Here is an 18,953-nt window from a genome sequence, read left to right on the forward strand (position 1 = left end):
CATCTTTCAAATATATTTGATGTTTTCTGTTTCTTACTTCCTGGTTCAGATTCTGTGCATCACAGTGGGAACTCTTCAGTCTGATTGGTTGGCAAGCCTTTCTGTTGCTTTTCCTGTCCAAATACCACAGATTATCAGTAAAGCCAAACTGAAACAGACAGTGGAAATCTTCACTGATGAGCCCACAAAAAAAGTTTCTGGGCAACTATCTACATGATGAATGCCAAAGCAGTTCCTTCCCTGCTGAGGGTAGAATCCTAGCCAATAGCTCATACTCTAGTCATTACTTTAGAAGGAGCAGACCAAGCAAATGAGAGAGAGCCATATAATCAATTTTATGGATACCAGGGTTTATGAAATAAAGGAAGGAAAATAGTACCTGGTGAATTAGCAGCATTTACGTTAACAAATACCCAACCTTTGTTTCAATGAAGAGGATATTCTTTTGTAAACTTAACACTGGGGTAGAATATTATTTATTTTAACTTTGGCGGAAACACCAGGCAAATGATGATTAACTTCTGTACTTTACCACAGCTCCCACCATTCAGCAGGAAAGCACACATATGTTCCTACGTTACTTGGCACATTGGTAGCATGGCATTGGGCTGGGTCTTTGCATATCGTGGGTTGTGTCATGAAATGAAACGGTGTATGGACTTACCCTTTCATTCCTGTTTTTGCATGTTTCTCTCTACCTTTTCACTTGTTCCTGTTTATTTCGCCTCTTTATGTATGTCTTTCATTTCAATCTGTCTCCCTCTTCCAATTATTCATGCGCCATTCTTGTCTGATGAATCACTCATTCCTTCATTATTAAAGTGTTGGGCTCTTTTACTTTTATCTCTCTCTGCAGTTTATCTTTTACTGTTTTTCACATTTTCCTTGCTCCCTATTTTTGTATATTTGCAACTGTGGAGCAATACACAATTTGGTCAGTGTTGTCTATACTATCAGTGATTGTTTACTAATAATGTACATAAAATTCCTGATTGAATTTTGTTCATATTGGGACTTGGGTTGTTGTGTTAGATTCAATTGCAATGTGTTTGTGGCAGGATTTGAAAGAACCTTGGGTACCCAGTTGTATCCTGGTGAATGAAATGTGTATGAAAGTCTTCTGTTTAGCCTTTTATAGGTGGGGAAGCAGTGTTGAAAGTGTCAAGCTCCACCATTGTTTATGTTTGTTCTTGAGGATTGCTTTGGGTTACTAAGTCGTTCTGAGATAGTCTGGCCAAGTATTAATGACATTGCTCCCTGCATGGAGCATAATATAAGTGAGGAGCAAAATATTAACAAAAAGCACTTACTTCTAGAGAAGCTCAGCAACAGGAACCGTTGCCTTACTGGTAGAGTTGCGGAATGAAATACATCAGATGGTTCTGCTGGCAGACAGAATGTAATTTGTTGACGTGCCTCACTCCAGTTCGGACCTGGCTTAAAGTTCAATGGACATTGCAGCTCTCCTTTTATGAATTGCAATTTATCAGTGGTTCTTTGCTAATTAGTGGGTGGTAAGCAAAGGTTCATTAGTTACGAGACCATCTTTATTATGGCCAAATGAAATTGGGAAGAAGGCTACACTTGGGCTCCAGACCAGGCATTGAATCACTTGCACTTTTGGAATCCTGTTATTAGGACCCTATTTTTTAAAAATGCTTAAGATGTTTTGGGGTGCATTAACTCCCTGTTTTTGAACTGACGGGGTTCCCTCCGTTTGTTAGTCCTGCCTGTGCAATACACTACGATTACCTGGGAGTTCCATGTGTCTTCTATTATCGATTTGAGTCCGGCCACCAGGGGTTTGTGAGAGTGGCTCAGGATGATTTTTCTTCTGTTTGAGTCTGGCCTCCACACTCCGTAACCTCCACACAGCAGAACAGCCGAGACCAGTGGCTTACTGTGCAAATGACCATGGTGATGACTACCTTAGCAATCTATGGCATACCTTTGTGGCACTTAAACACTGCATTAGAATTCAATGATTGTCATTTCTATTATAGTGAAGTAATACCATTATTTGTGAGAATAGCTGGCAGCTTGATGATACAAGAGAGTAGATAGGATTCTGGTTTAATAATTCATTATATCATTGTGCCTTCTGAGATTTCTGATTGCTCAGAGAACCCATGCAAACAGGGAGTGGGTGGGAAAACGGAGTTAAGGCCAAAACTGAGCCACGGCCAAATTGTGTTCTCACAGCTTGTCTCAATTCATTCCACTAATTGTATTGCATAGAATGACAAATATCAACATTCTTTTTAAGTGATTATTCTGATATTGTCAGGGAAACTATCTTGGAGGAGTTATGAAATGTGATAAGTTGAAGATGTACTGGCAGAAATATAGAGGAAATGACATATTTATGACACATTATAGATTAATGTCTGTTTATTTCTGAATATTAGTGTTGCTATCTAACTGTGTCCAGCTTGTTACCTACTCTGTTGCACAGCAAGAAGCTGGTATGAAGTATTGTAGTGTAGTGGTACTGTTACTTGATTTGTAATCCAGTTACCTGCATTAATCACTGGAGACATGATCACATCCCATCTTGGCAACTAGGGAATTTTAATTCAATCTGTTAATTAAAATCTGGAATCAAAAGCTAGTACCATTAATGGTGACTGTGAAACTACTATATTTTCTTAAGGAAGAAAAAGTATTAAGTCCTTAGTGATCCTTACCCATGTATGGGATTCTAGCAATGTGGTTAGCTCTCGACTGCCCTCTGTAATGGCCTAGCAAGCTGTCAATTAGAAACCGTAGAAATCCTACATTGCAGAAGGAGGCCATTTGGCCTATCGAGTCAGCATGGACAACCATCTCACCCAGGCCCTATCCATGTAATCTCATCTATTTATCCCATTAATATCTCTGACCTACACATCCTGGAACACTAAGGGGCAATTCTGCATGGCCAATGCACCTAACCCCCACATCTTTGGATGTAGGAGGAAAGCAGAACACCTGGAGGAAACCCGTGCAGATACAGGAAGGATGTCCAAACTCCATACAGACAGTGACCCGAGCTGGGAACCTAACTCAGGTCCCTGGAGCTGTGAGGCAGCAGTGTTTGGCACTGTGCCACTGAGCTGCCCCAACACCTTCTCAAATGATATTCGGGATGGGTAATATATGCTGACCTTAGTAACGTCAAATCCTGTGAATGGGCAAAACAACTCAATAAAGATATTCAACAGTTCAGAAGGACAAGGAGCAAAAGAGGATAAGTTGTTTTTTGCAATTGCTTGATTGTAATAAGAGTTATTAAACAACTTTTACTTTTCAAAGGGTTGAACCTTTAGAGTTGTACTTCACTCAGCAAAGTAGCAGACAGAAGGAAAGTCCTATAATAGAGTTGCATACGTATTTACAGGTAGGAAATTTATGATCCCAATTTTTCTCTGCACAGCAGCAGTAAACTTCTCTTAAGCCATTTACTTCTAAGGAAGACCACAATACAGTACAGTGACTATTAAAAGATATGAGCTGTTATCTTCAAGTTGGTTAAATGGTCAGATTGTACCTGTGATCATTTTGGGGAACAGACTTAAGCTGAATGAACACGCGCTTCTCTCTTTTGCCAGCTTAGAATGTGCTAAGTTAGAATGTTGACTGACAGCGCTATTTTGGTGGCTGCTTCTGCTTAGGCAGTCCCTTGGAGTCGAGGGGAACTTGCTTCCACATTCATAATGAGTTCTCAAGTAACTGAGGAGTCCTATGCATGACCTTCAGTCTCTGCCACGGGTGGGGCAGACAGTGGTTGGAAGGGCGGGTAGGTGAGATGGCTGAGTTGTCACGCACTCCTTTTGCTGTTGACTTTTGATCATAGAAAAGATCATAGAAACCCTACAGTACAGAAAGAGGCCATTCGGCCCATCGAGTCTGCACCAACCACAATCCCACCCAGGCGTTACCTCCATATCCCTACATATTTGCTCACCAATCTCTCTAACCTACACATTTCAGGACACTAAGGGGCAATTTTTTTAGTATGGCCAATCAACCTCACCCGCGCATCTTTGGACTGTGGGAGGAAACTGGAGCACCCGGAGGAAACCCCATGCAGACATGAGGAGAATGTGCAAACTCCACACAGACAGTGACCCAGGCCAGGAATTGAACCCAGGTCCTTGGTGCTGTGAAGCAGCAATGCTAAGCACTGTGCTACCGTGCCGCCCACCCACCCACCCACCCCTCCCGTTTGGCTTCAGCTTGCTCTCGGCGATGAAATTCTGTGTTCAGATCCTTCAACTGGTCTTGGGCCAGGGATTCCCAGGTGTGAATAGAGATGTTGCACTTTTTCAAGGAAGCTTTGAGTGTGTACTTGAAGCCCTGCTGGGCTTCATTTGGCAAATCAAAGCTTTGAGTAAATGCTTATTTAGGGAGACTGGAGTTGGGCAGACAGAGTGGCCCTCTCAGTGGAACTGATTGAACGTGATCAATGCTTTGATACTGGAGATGTTGGCCTGGGAACACTGATGTCAGTTTTCCGATCCTGCCGATAGATTTACAGGATTTTGCAGAGGTAGATCTGGTGGTGCATCTTCAGATGTCTGCTGTAAATTGTCCATGAGTCTGAGCCATACAGGAGGGGGAGTTTCACTAGTACTGTATAGACCATGAGCTTTGTACTGGGTCTGAGGTTCTCATCTTCAAGCAATCTCTCCCTTGGGCAATTGAAGGCTGCACTGGCATACTGAAAGCGGTGTTGAACCTTGTCATTGATATCTTCCCATGTTGACGTTAGGTTCCCAAGGTATGGAAAATGATCACACTATCCAAGGCCTCTTCATGGATTTTGACAACTGGGGCAGTGCTATGAGATGTGATTGGGGGAGAGGAGGAGGAGGAGAGAGAGAGATTGGTAGAGATCGTTCTTATGGATGTTTAGCCCATGTTCGCATACACCTTGATGAAGGTGTAGACGATGACTTGGAGCTTGGCCTCTTAGTGTGCGCGGAAGTAAGCATTGTCTATTTACTTTAAAGACAGAGGATGGGACAACTTTGGCCTGCAGGTGGTCAAGGTTTCTTCTGTAGTTTAGCTCCACTTCAGTGGGGAGCTTGCTGAGGTGAGATGGAGTTGTTGTAGCAAAGGAGATTGACAAGATCATCAGTGTGATTACACAGCATGGGTAGCCCCAATCTGAACGTAAATCGGGCCAGTAGAGGATCCAGTGGTTAGGATCACGGCATGCATGTCATTGTGGAGCAGGCAAAGGTTGGTGACAAACATTTAGGAGCAGCCAAAATGGAGAAGCATGTTCCATAATCCGTCATGGTCGACAGTGTTGAAAACATTTGTAAGGTCAAAGAAGGCATGTACAAGGGTTGGTGCTGATCCCTGCATTTCTCTTGTAATGACCGTGAAACCAGTGTCGATTGTCAGAAAAACCCATCTGGTTCACTAGTGACCTTTAGGGGAAGGAAATCTGCTGTTCCTATCTGGTCTGGCCAACATATGATTCCAGAGGCACGGCAATGTGGTTGATTCTCAATTGCCCTCTGAAATGGCCTAGCAAGCCACTCAGTTCAAGGACAGTTAGATATGGGTAATAAATGCTGGCCAGCCATCGATGTCTATGTCCCATGAATGAATAAAAAAAATCAGCTATGCCCCTTAGTGGGTGAAACTTGCATTGGGAATCTGGGAGGAACTCTTCAGTCACAGGGAGCAGGTGATTGAAGAGGACCTGTAGCCGACAGCATGGAATTCCTCTGTAGTTACTGCAGTCATTTGTGCCACCTTTCTTAAAGATCATAATTTTGGTGTTACTGAGATCTCTTGGCATGTTCTCCATCTTCCAGATAAGGGAAATAAGGTCTTATATTCTCACTAATAATGCTGCACTGCCATGTTTTACTACTTCAGTGGGGATTCCATCTGCTCCTGGTACCTTGTTGCTCTTTAGCTTCAGATGGCCTTTTCTACCTCTTGCTGGGTTGGGGTTGTGCTGAGATGATGGCTGGTAGCATGCTGTGGGATGCAGTCGAGAATACTCATGTTGAAGACAGAGTCTCTGTTGGGGAGGTCTTCTCAGTGCCCCTTCTAGTGGGAATTGACTGCCTCTCTGTTCTTGATGACCAACTCTTTGTTCTTGGCCAACAGTGAGGTGTGACCATGGGTGATTGGGCCATAGGTGGTCTTGGCTGCACTAAAGAAACTGCATATGTCACAGTTGTTAGCTAACTGCTGGTTCTTCTGTCCTTTCTCCACCCACTACCTGTGCTTTAGGTTGAGGGTTTTTTGCTGGGCCTCAGCCTTCAGCTGTCTGTGGAGCTGCTTTGTTGTTCACAAGTTGGGTCGCAACTTCAAATTGTTAACCTCCCTGTTACTGTTAAATGGTGGCCAGTGACACAGTGATCACCAATAGTCAGATAGCTTTAACCTTGTCCATCCAATTGTCCCATATGGTCGGGGAGCAGTTTTATCGATAACTGTCAGCACCATATCCCCTTTTCAACTCTGAAAATACTCTAAGCATGAACAGTACAGGAAGCAGCGCACACGTGTCTCTTTAAAGTTTGTTCCAAATACGTGGTCTCATTTCTCCCTGCCCTTCCTGTCAGAGCTTTGAAGAATTGTGAAGGTTATAAAGTTATAACATCACCACCATATTCTAGTAAAATTTCTCGGATGCAAGTGCACAGCTTTGAGTGAGGCAACTATATTTGCAGCTATTGTGTTCCTTACGAATTGAATTTGCTTTCCTGCTAACAAAATCAGACTGCACCTTGAACAGGGCATTTAGAATTTTCTTACACAACAGCAAAAACCTTAAATGAACAGAATGATAGGCAAAGTTATACATCATGGAGTGGATATAGATCCCCTTTTCTAACGTGCTGATGTGGAAGTATGCAGAAAAAATTTCTACAATTTTCTCAGGAAATATTACTGCGGAAGTACATTGACATAGTAGTTGTGTGAAGTTCTACACCAAAATCTTGCTGCTGTTTATGCTGGTGGGATTTTATGGTCCCGATAATGGCACACTCCCGCCTTGGTGTTGCCCAGTGGCAAGGGTGCGTTCAACGGGAAATCCCATTAACAGTGGCGGGATCGTAAGATCCCACCACCAGTAAACAGTGGCACGGTGGCAGAGTGGTTAGCATTGCTGCCTCACAGCGCCAGGGACCCTGGTTTGATTTTTGGCTTGGGTCACTATCTATGCATGTTCTCCCTGTGTCTGTGTGGGTTTGCTCCGGTTGCTCCAATTTCCTCTCACACGCTGGTTAAGTGCATTGGCCATGCTAAGTTCTCCCTCAGTGTACCCAAACAGGTGCCAGACTGTGGTGACTAGGGGATTTGCACAGTAACTTCATTACAGTGTTAATGTAAGCCTACTTGTGACTAATAAATAAACTTTAAGCAGTGCGCTGCTTGCAGCTGCTGTGAAACACACTGCAGAGGGGGAGGGAAATCCCACCCCTAGTGTCTATAATATGAAATAAAAAAAAACAACATGTTTTTACACATAACTGTCTAATGTCAGTTGTGAGTGCGTTTTGAGAGTGTGACAGCCCCAGCTGGGAAAAAAGCTTCCTTATGAAGGTGACATTTTAATATTGTTGTCAGCAATGGAAGACAGTCGTTCAGCATAATATTTCCATATTTAACGTGATAGACACGAGATTATTTTTGATCAGCCGCATACATTGCAACAAGTTAAATGGACTTGTTTATAAACCGCTTATTTTTAATTGTTTCCAGACAAATCACTCTCTGCGGAAGTGGGGTAAAAGGTTGTTATGATCCGAACCCAGATCTCAAATTTGTTGTGATGTGGTTAGGGAATGTTAACTTATGTTGTAAACTAGATGAAATTTTTAAATTACAATGACTTAGTAACAGAATAAAGCCACAAGATTCTACAGTTTTAAGCAACAGAAGAAATCTTTACCATAGAGAAGCCAGCAAAGTGAGCAATCAACACCATCCATTTTACATTGTTAACATACAGAATTAACTTGAAGTAAGTATGAATTAATAGGCAATGTGTTATCAAACGCGTCACAAACAACGTTAAATAGCAGATGTCACCAAAACAGATTCCACTAATTTCTCAACAAGCTACCCAGATATCAGCGATCACGGTGAGTCACAAAATTAGATACATCTCTGTCTTCCTCCTGAGGGATTTGAGCTCTTCTCTTTTGAAGATCTATTCCTGGATTCCCTCAAGGGCCACTGCAATGCAAACTGCGCCAATGACTGCTCACTTCCCAGTTGTTCAATCTCTTCTTCTGAGAATACATTCCACTAGATTGGACCTTAGAGTGCAGAAAGAGGCCAGCATTCAGCTTATCACTGACCCTCCGCATCCCACCTAGACCCTTCCCTCTGCCCTATCCCTGTAACCCCACGTATTTACTATAGCTATTCCAGTAAACTTACCCATCTTTTAGCATTAAGGGGCAATGTAGCATGGCCAATCCACCTAACCTGCACATCTTTCATATAGCTGCACCCCAGTTATCAGCACGATTCCAACTCCCTAGCTTCTCTGAGTAGAGCCCATCTGCTCCTGGGCTTTCCTTTGCTTCAGCTTCATTGACTGAGTCCTGTTCCTGGGTTTTGAAAAGCTTTCATCTTTCCTGCTGCACCAAGCAAACACTGCATCTCGGATTCCCTGAGCCACAACTCTTCGCACGTGGAGTTCCCAATGGCTCCCAGGGCTTAGAATCCATAGAATTTACAGTGCAGAAGGAGGCCATTCGGCCCATCAAGTCTGCATCGATCACAATTCCACCTGGGCTGTATTCCTGTATATATTTATCCTGCTAATCTCCTGACACTAAGGGTCAATTTAGCATGGCCAATCAGCCTAACCTATACATCTTTCGACTGGGAGGAAACCAGAGCTCCTGGAGGAAGCCCACTGTACAGACAGTGACCCGAGGCTGGAATTGAACCCGGGACCCTGGTGCGGAGAAGTAGCACTGCTAACCAGTGTGCCATTCTACTGCTCCTCTGATCTCCAGCCTCCTGAGCAGCACAGAGCAAATGGAGTCAACCCTCCTCTCCATTTGCCATAACTTTGTTAGCCTCTATATTGGCATCAAGCTTGCATAGAGAGCAGATGGCTCGGGCCCGATTTACTAGTTTGCTGAGAAGACCAATTTTATGGCAGGTGGGGCTGTAGGAATCGCAATGTGTACATTGACCTGTGAAGGTAGTCTTGTGGTAGATAGTAATAGAGAATGTATTAGCAGATCGACTGGCATGTTGAGGGAAGTGAGCTTGTAATGCTGCTCCATTTCAAAGGTGAACTTGAGTACAGGATGAGCCCATTAAGGTGTGTAAGAAAATTTATAAATGCAGTTGCGGATCCAGATATTGTAAACATATGGACTGGAATTTTACCATCCTGCCCACCACAAGAATTGGAGCGGGCAAGGGGCGGACCATGGAAAAGTTTATTGACGTTAGGTGGGATTACAGTTTTGAGACGAGTGAGGCCGTATCTGAATATTGGAAATAGACTTTAGCAATCTTACTGGAGCAGCTGGCAGACAATGCTATACCTCAGGGTCATCGCTCATTGTCACAAGACCCCAACTGCTTTTAAAGCTCATGATGACACCCCACCATTCTCAATATAAATGCTAAATGCGTGCCTCCGACATGATGTACGCTGGCAGTGTAAGAGCTTAAAGTCTAAGAAGGTAAAAACAATGTATAAAAATAATCAATCTTGTTGATCAAAACTTTTCAAAGAAAAATGGGCAAAATTGGAGATGAAACAACCTCAAAATGCTGTGCTAGAAAGTTCAATTTGGCCTGTTCAGTCACTCATTACTTCATTATTATAAAGTATAACTTTTACTTCCTTATCATTGTAAAATAGGTTATCTTTCAAATCATAAATGAGTATGGAAAACACAATAAAATGTATCTAAGGGTTTGCATATTGTGTTCCCATTGCACTTGAAGTGTTATATGCATAACTGTGTATGACTCTTGGACTGATTTGGCTCAGATTTTATTATTAAAACATTCCAGAACCACAACTGAGCAATTTTAATTCTCCTCACCAATTAACCTTTAATTGACCTCTGAAGTGCCAGATGTCAATCTAGGTTTAACTCTCTTACCCAATCGTAGTTGCCTGTAATTGGCTTCAGGATGTGCCAGTTTAGAACTCTTCCTCACAGTAACTATGCCTTGTGGTCTCAACAAAACTTAACTTTAAAAGCACATCATTGCTCTCAAGCCAGTCCCCTTACCGCAAACGGGAAATGACATTCAAAATATAATCACCCATCTTGTTCCCAGCTTTAGATGTCATGCCTTGTTCATTATAAACAGCATATACTGTGACATAGGTAAGAACATAAGAACCTAAGAAATAGGAGCAGGAGTAGGCCATCTAGCCCTTCGAGCCTGCCCTGCCATTCGATAAGATCATGGCTGATCTGTCGCGGCTCAGTTCCACTTTCCCGCCCTCTCCCCATAACCCTTAATCCCCTCTGTCATCAAAAACCCATCAACCCGCGTCTTAAAAATATTTAGCGAGGCAGCCTCCACCACTTCAACGGGCAGAGAATTCCAGAGATTCACCACCCTTTGAGTGAAGAAGTTCCTCCTCAACTCCGTTCTAAACCGCCCCCCTTTTATCTTGAGGCTGTGCCCCCTAGTCCTACTGTCTTTTTTGAGCGGGAAGAGTCTCTCCACCTCTATCCTATCCATCCCATTCATCACCTTATACGTCTCCCCTCATTCTTCTAAACTCTAACGAGTACAAGCCCAGTTTATTCGGCCTCTCCTCATAGCTCAACCCCCTCAACTCCGGTATCAGCCTAGTAAACCTCCTCTGCACTCCCTCCAAGGCCAAAATATCTTTGTGCAGGTGCGGCGCCCAAAACTGCACACAGTACTCCAGCTGCGGCCTCACCAATGCCCTATACAGCTGCAGCAAGACCTCCATACTTTTATATTCAATCCCCCTCGCTATGAAGGCCAGCATCCCATTTGCCTTCCTGACCACCTGCTGCACCTGCAAGCTGGGTTTTTGCGACTCATGCACAAGGACCCCGAGGTCCCTCTGCACCGTCGCCTGCTGCAGTTTTTCGCCATGTAAGTAATAGTCCTTCCTACCATTATTCCTACCAAAGTGGACCACCTCACGCTTGCCAACATTAAATTCCATTTGCCATTTCCTGGCCCATTCGCCCAGCCTATCTAGATCCTTCTGCAGACTCTCCACACCCTCCGCACAATTTGCCGTTCCCCCAATCTTGGTGTCATCAGCAAATTTCGACACCCTACACTCGGTTCCCTCCTCCAGATCATCTATATAAATGGTAAAAAGCTAAGGCTAAAAGAGGATCTGGAGCATTGTTGATAATCCCGCAATCATCCTCGTGATTGTTTTGTTTGCACCAAAAATGTTTTGTTTCCATTTTGTCCAGGTCACTTGCTTAGCAATTGCCCGTCGTCAATTTCCCAATCCACCTGAGGAAACAGAACATAAGTCACCAAAGGAGATGCCATGACCCCCTTTAATTGGTTGCTTAGGATGACATTCAACTGAGCATAATACCAAGCATTCTTATTTCTCCATACTTTGTTCTTGCACCAAGCTCTGAGTTATAGGCATTGGCTGAGGCAGACAGATCCGCATGAATGATTTGGTTTGAACCTCTCAGAGGGAAGTAACGGCAAGGGAAGTGACAAATTAAATAGACGCACTTCATCTTTTAATGACACAGTGTGCCAACAGAGTGGAAACTACTTTGTCACATTGTTTTTTGGGTGCTAAGATAGGCTGAATTTGAAAATTAACTCCATGAGTACTTTACCAATTTAAGAATCAAAATATCTCATTCAAACAAGGTGTGCATGAATGATTTCCTGTTAAATGCTGAATTTTAGCATGTAAGATTTTGAATGATATGAACTCGGAACAGGAATTGGCCATTCAGCCTTTCGAGCCTATTCCACTGTTCAATATGATCATGGTTGATCTTATCTCATGTTCATCTCCACCTTCTTGCTTGCTCCCCTTAATCCTTCATCCCTCTATTAATTAAAGACCTATCTATCTCCTCAAATTTATTCAGTGTTCCCGTGTCCACTGCACTCTGGGGTAGAGAATTCCACAGATTCACAACCCTTTGAGTGAAGTAATTCCTCCTAATTTCTGTTTTAAATCTGCCACCCCTTCGCCTAAAACTATGGAATATAAGGGAGGGGTGTGAGTTTCAGAAACCTGTATTGGGATTTTTTTGAGGCAGGATATTCTGATTTGGTCTATTTAGCAGAATTTTATTTTAAAAGCATATCCCCCTCCAGTTTGGCTACTGGAGTTCAATACTGAAGGGAGATGTACGTGGGTCCATTCATTTAGCCATTTTCTTTTCTTCTGGAGTGGGATTGTGTTTCATTTTTAATCTAACCCTGTATTGCTGTGGCAAATAATACATGTTTAAGAGTACATCTCTGCTAGTTGTGTGAGATTGTGGGTGGAATTCTCCCAAAGCATTCTGAATTGTTGTCGTCCGTGGGAAAACCAGTGAGATTCCCACTGGAAGGGTCGGTACTATTCAATTTGCACTTCAGCCACACTTAGGAATTTTTTGGAGGCCTGAGGAGACTCACTGAATTCGGCTGAAATACTTATCCACGCCTTTATTACTTAACTATTGCGAGGTGGTTGACCTCCCATTTTGCACCTTTTATAAATTTGAGGTCATCCAAAATTCTAACGTCATTATCTTAACTTGCACCAAGTCCTGTTCACCTATTACCTCTCTGCTCACGGATATAATTGACTCCCTGCCCAGCAATGCTTTGATTTAAAAATTCCAATCTTTCTAATTCCTCCCTGACCTTGTCCCTCCTGGCTTTGTCATGTCCAGCCCAGCAATCCTCAAAGATTCTCAGATTCTGACCTGTTACGCATTCTAATATCTCCTTATGTGGCTTGTTACTAAATTTCATTTGGTAACATTCTTGTGAAGTACATTGGGATATTTTGCTAAGTTAAAGATGATACATAGATGTAAGTCGCTGTCTCTTGGATCTGATTGTTTCTTTGTTTGATTGAAGTATTGGGATATTAAAAAAACAGTGATTCGCTACTTCTGAAATCTAGTTAGCGGAATGGGCTCAAAAACATACATTCACACAAATCCATTTCTTGATTTTTCATTCTTGAAATCAACTTTCTATTTTGCAACATAAACATTACTTGGAAAACTCAAGGGGTTAGATGTAAACCAGGTAAAAGCTGGCTTTATTGTAAGGGCAGCATGGTGGCACAATGGTTAGCACTGCTGCCTCACAGCTTCAGGGACCCAAGTTCAATTCTGGCCTTGGGTGACTGTGTGGAGTTTGCATGTTCTCCCTGTGTCTGTCAGAGTTTCTTCCAGGTGCTCCGGTTTCCTCCCATGGCCCAGAGATGTGTAGGTTTGGTGGATTGGCCATGCTAAATTGCCCCTTAGTGCCCAAGATTTGTGAATTAGATGGATTAACCATGGAAAATGTGTGAGACTACTGTGGGATAAGGTGGGGGAGCAGGCCTGGGTAAGTTATTCTGCCAATCAGTGTAGACTTCATGGACTGAATGGCCTCTTCTGCACCCTTATGTATTTATGGGCATTCTTATGTATTCATAGGAGGGGGAAGCAGAGAGATGCTGCAGGTTTCACACTATAAAATCAAGATGTCATCATGCCAGTTCAGCATTAAGCTTTCAAACCTTTAGTCTTTAAGTGCTTTGAAAGAAAAATGCCAAACTAATTGCTGGTTCCTTACACAAAAGCTTGGAGGACAGCCATTCCCTGGTTCATTCCCCATGGCAATGCTTTGACCATTTAGAGTCAACTTGGTTTGCATTTAAGCAAAAGCTTGGCATCAACTGTTCCCTAGTGCATTCTCCCTGTAGCAATCCAGGTCCACTTGCCAACCAATCAGCACCCTTTTCACATGTAGTGTAAAGTGTTGTTCCCTTTGATATTTCGTATTCTTGTGAATCTGTCCTGATAAGTGTAAGACAATAAGCTTTGGCAACAATATTCCAATTCTGTACTACCAAGTAACTTATTTTATTGATGTCGTTTACTATTTTCCGATATTTTGATGACGCCACTGAAGGTGGCTGGGCATGGGAAACTATCCTGAGGAATTTATGCAGCAATATCTTGAGACAACTACCACAGCCATCTTCCATTGTGATAGGTAGGATTCCAACCCGTGGAGAGTTTCACCTTGATTCCCATTGACTTCAAAATTTCTCCTTGACCCTACACTTGGTTAAATGCTGCCATGAGGTCAAGTGCTGTCATTTTCACCCCACCTCTTGAATTCAGCTCTTCTGTCCATGTTTACACCAAAACTGTAGTGAGATCAGCAGCGGAGCTTTGGCAGAACCCAAAATTAGTATTGGTGTGTAAATGCCACTTGATATAATTGTCAATGACAACTTCCATCACTTTGCTGATGATCGAGAGTAGAATGATGGAGCCCCAACAACCTGATTATGCAAAAAGCAAAGCAAATCCGCAGAAAGTTCCGAGGCAATTTTCTGGAGCATAAGCTTTCAGTATTACAACCAGAATGCTTTGCTGAGGCAGTGGAAAGTATAGACAGAGTCAATAGATGGGAGGCTGGTTTGAGTGATGGACTGGGCTCTGTTCATGATATCCAGATGGAACTTAATCAGTGTTTTTATAAAGGTTTAACATATCATTCTTGCTTTCTACTTGTATTATCACTTTCACAGACTTATGTACATACACTGCCAAGTCCCTCTGTCCCTGAAACCCTTTTAAAATTGTACCATTGAGTTTACATAGCCTTTCCTCATTCTTCCTACCAAAACCAATCACTTCACATTTTTGTGTTAAATTAACTTCTCTTATAATACTGTCTCCTTCATCAATCTATCTATATCCTCTAAGTCTTTCATAGCTTACTATGTTGCAGAACTTTGTGTCATTGGCAAACTTTGAAATAATGGGCGGGATTTTCTGGTCTTTCCCATCAGTGGGATCTTCTGTTCTTACTGAAGACAACCCCCTGTGGCCGGATCCCTGCTGGTGGGATGGCCGAGACATACAAAAAAGTGTAGACATCTGTTTGTTGCCAATGGTGAGTCTCCTCTGCTGCCAGATAATGCGCTAACATGCTTGGGAAGGAGAGGGGGGCGGTGGAAAATACCACCTTTGTGCCTTCTATCTATCTCCAGCCCATCAATTTACATCTAAAAAATCAGTTGTTTCAACTTCACACTTCCATTCAGTCTGAAAAACATTAACATTTATGCCATTATTCCTTTTTGCTTTCTTTTCCTAAGCCAATGTTGTATCTCTTTCATCTCTGGGCTTTCATTTTGTTAACAAGTCTATTTTGGGTTAATTTATCAAACATCTTTTGGAGGTCCATATACACAACATCAACTACCCTACCTGAATCCACCCTCTCCAATATATCTTTAACTTGATCAAGATAAACATGATTCACCTTTTACGTGTCCATACAGACTTTCAATTATTAGTGCATATTCTCCCAAACACTAGTTAATTTTGCTCATTGGACTACAAGTTTTCCCACCACTGGCATTAAGCTGATTTGCTTGACGTTGATGGGTTCATATCACTCTCTTTTTTTAAAACAGTGCATTAGGGAAGTCTGTCCCAGTGCTCTGGACACTGCAAACATCCCAGGTAAGGTGCAGAAGACTGGTGTGTAGGAGCTCGCTGCTCTCGAAGGTTTGCTGCTGTGGTTGTTGTTCGTCCATCATCATCGATGAGGACCTTGACACCATTAGTCATTTTGAGGCTGGTTGCAGAGTGCCTGAAGATGACTGATCAGGCCAGTTCGGGCACGGAATGTCCTGGCACATATTGGACAGACTCGTGTAGACACTGTAGTTGTTGCGCTGGTGGGTCTGGACTTGCGCAGCTCACGCTTTATGTTGTGCTTCAGCAATACACCTTGCTTTGTGAGCTTGACCGCCTTTGTGGATAAGGCAGTGCCAGGTAGGATGGTTTTGTGCCCAATGTTTCCCAGGTGGTCGTGTCTATGTCATGCAACTTCAGGGAGGCTCTGAGTGCGTCTTTGAAATGTTTCTTCTGCTCTCCATGCAAGCGTCTTTCAGCAGAGAGTTCCCAAAAAGGAGCTGCTTAGGTATGCGCTCGTCTGACATACGGATGACATGACCTGCCCACAGGGTCTGCACTCTCATCAGCAGTGTGTGGACTGATGGTAGACTTGCTCTAGAGAGAACTTCAGTGTCTGGTACTTTATCTTGCCATCGGATGCGTAATATTCTGCGAAGACAAGTCATGTAGAAATGATTGAGCTGTCTTGCATGCCTTCGATACACAGTCCACATTTCACAGGCATACAGGAGGGTAGTGAGTACCACGGCACTGTAGACCTTCAGTTTTGTTGCTGGGCTGATTCCTCTATGATCCCATACAGTGGAGCGCAGTCTACCAAAACTGGTGCAGCTAAAGGAATGGCAGCTACCTGTTAATGTGGAGGGTCACCTCATAAAGCAAGGTAACACTTTGACATATGGTCTGCCCTGTCTGACCTCCAGACGTGAGTTGAATGACCAAATATAAAATGCATGAAGGCTCAATCAGTCAGGTAGCATCAATCAAGGAGAGCAGAGTTAATGTTCTGGGTCGATAACCTTTCAGAATTTGAAACTTTATGCATCTTTCTGTAAAAGCTGCCTAATTTGCTGATTGTTTCCAGTATTTAATATCACATTTCCAGCAACTGCTGTGCATGCACTGGGCTTTCCCAGAAAACAACTGACTGTTGTTGATGGTCAAGAGAGTGTTCCAGGACTGGTGGGGGAGAAGACTGAGAATATTTTGTAGGTATAAGGATGGTAGGGTTGGAAGAATGTGACACAGGTCTGACAGATGGGGGGAGAGATCGTGATCCATTCACCCATCTAGATGACCTTCCCATTCTCATTTGCATTCACCTTACTGCCTGCCACCTTCGACGTGAGTTACGCTCTTCCCCCCTCTAAGTTGTCTTTGTGTTCTCCCTCAATTCCCCTTCTTGCCCCACCGCCCAAAACCAGATCTTCCTTCTCCATGCATGGGATTTTAAGACCGCGTTTGCTCCCAAGACCCAGAAATTCCCACCCGAGGTCAGCGGACCCTTGCATAGTCCATCCAATTTTCTGTCCCATCCACTATTTTCGGTATCATTATCGTTATTAGGCCTTTACATATGGTAGCGCCCTCCCCCACCCCCCCGCTTCGTTGAATTCATGTCAGTGTGAGGGTATACTGAGTCGAATCACGGCAGGTTCCTCACAATGCACACTTGGTGAGCAGAACCCAATGGAGGCACAGGGGTTGGGGGGGGTGGGGGGGAGGTGGTTGGTCATGCCCAGGGCAATACCGTGGCATTGTCATGGTGGCAGGATGGGAAAATTCTACCTGATGAGTTCCTGAATCCTTATCTCCTGCTGAGTTCCTGACATTCCTTGCTCCTCCCTCCCAATTCATCACATTCCCTGGCCTCCAGTTTATGACATTCCTTAGCCCTTCTCCACTTTGTGACATTTCCTGCTTCCTATATCCCCCCCTGCCCATCCCATTCCTGACATTCTCGTTCCTGCATAGTTCCTGACGTTCCCCAGCTCTCAGCTCCTGACATTTGTCACTGTCACCATCACCATCCCTACACCAAGCTGCAGGGGCAGGAAGGGTAGATTTTGAGGGATGGGTCTGATGGCAGGAATATTTCTGGAATAGGTTTTACATTTCTGTTGAAATGGTTCTTGCCCTTCTGCCGATGACGTAATGGGTACCTTGACATTGAACATTGGGATCCTCATTTGAATATTTTTGATGTCATTATCATTATTAGGCCTTTATGTTTGGTAGCCCCCCCTTCCCCACTCCTCTTATGCAGATGAATACAGCCACCAGAGGTGGGGCGGGAGGTCACGCACAGGGCAATGCTTGGGATGTGTTGCACTTGTGGGTCTTTGGAATGTTCTTGACAGGGGACCCGTGTGGTGGGGATGGGGAGTTCTGCGAGGGAGGAATGGGGATTGGTTGTGTGGGGGGTGAGGGGCACTTCTATTTTTATTTTCTTTAAATAACATACCCTTTTAGAATGGTGCCCCGATCTTTCTAAAAAACCTAAGTTCCTGAGCCAGCAGTGTGATGTCGTGGGACCCGTCCTGTAACCTTTTATTTGTTTAAGTGACAAGAAATACAGCAGAGGAACTGCGCAGCTTCCACCCCAATTTTCCTGTGTCACTGTGTAGAAAAATGAAAAAAAATTCTGCTCCAAGTTTATTTTACTTTTTACAATTATAAACGTAGCTGACCAGGGTCAATTTAACAATAATTGTGAAGCTAGTACACCATTCTAAACACAGTTACATCTCATTTAGGTTTAGCTTTTTCAAGAGTTTTTAGTGTTAAAGTGGAAGTTTGTATTGATTCACTGATGACTTAGAAATTGTAGTCTGGGGAATGTTGAATCAATGACAGCAATTCTCAAATTTTCACCTTATTCTGTGCCTGTGAGGACTTCAGAATTTTTTTTGACTGTTTGAGTGGAGTATTGACAGCAAACATTTACAGTTTTGTCGTTGTTACAATGCCTAATATTCTACGAGTAAGACTCCTAAACTGTCTACAGAATTGCAGGAGGTTCTGGTGATCTTTGATAAATAATAAGCCTGTTTCTTTTACTCCATCATCTGGTCCTGAAAGTGTTGACAATTTCTCCTGGCTTCTCTGTTGCGGTATTGTTTGCTGTCACTCGTACTTTTTGACATGTGCCTTTTTAACAGACAACATTGGCACTTCTTCACCCCTTCCTGTGAATATAAAATCAAAAGAACATTATGGCAATACTGCTGACGTTCACAAATAGCACGCGTAGAAATAGGGAGGAGAGATAGTGAAGAATCCTTTGCACCTAAGTGGTGTGTATGGTAGCAGAATAAG

At 43.2% G+C, this 18,953-nt stretch overlaps 1 protein-coding gene across 5 annotated transcripts in view; it reads left to right on the forward strand.

Annotated features, from left to right (window-relative positions):
* Positions 1 to 18,953, forward strand: part of LOC145344150 (fatty acyl-CoA reductase 1-like) — a 198,398-nt gene that overhangs the window by 4,679 nt on the left and 174,766 nt on the right. The window contains exon 1 of one of the 5 annotated variants that reach the window (XM_080191037.1): positions 3,303 to 3,379. The exons of the other annotated variants lie outside the window; for them this stretch is intronic. The gene's annotated coding sequence lies outside the window, so the exon portion shown is untranslated. Of the gene's footprint in view, positions 1 to 3,302; positions 3,380 to 18,953 lie in introns of those variants that run through there. 5 annotated transcript variants of the gene reach the window in all.

Source organism: Carcharhinus amblyrhynchos, chromosome 6 (assembly GCF_965287045.1).
Source record: "Carcharhinus amblyrhynchos chromosome 6, sCarAmb.v2.hapA, whole genome shotgun sequence".
NCBI classification, from domain to species: domain Eukaryota; kingdom Metazoa; phylum Chordata; class Chondrichthyes; order Carcharhiniformes; family Carcharhinidae; genus Carcharhinus; species Carcharhinus amblyrhynchos.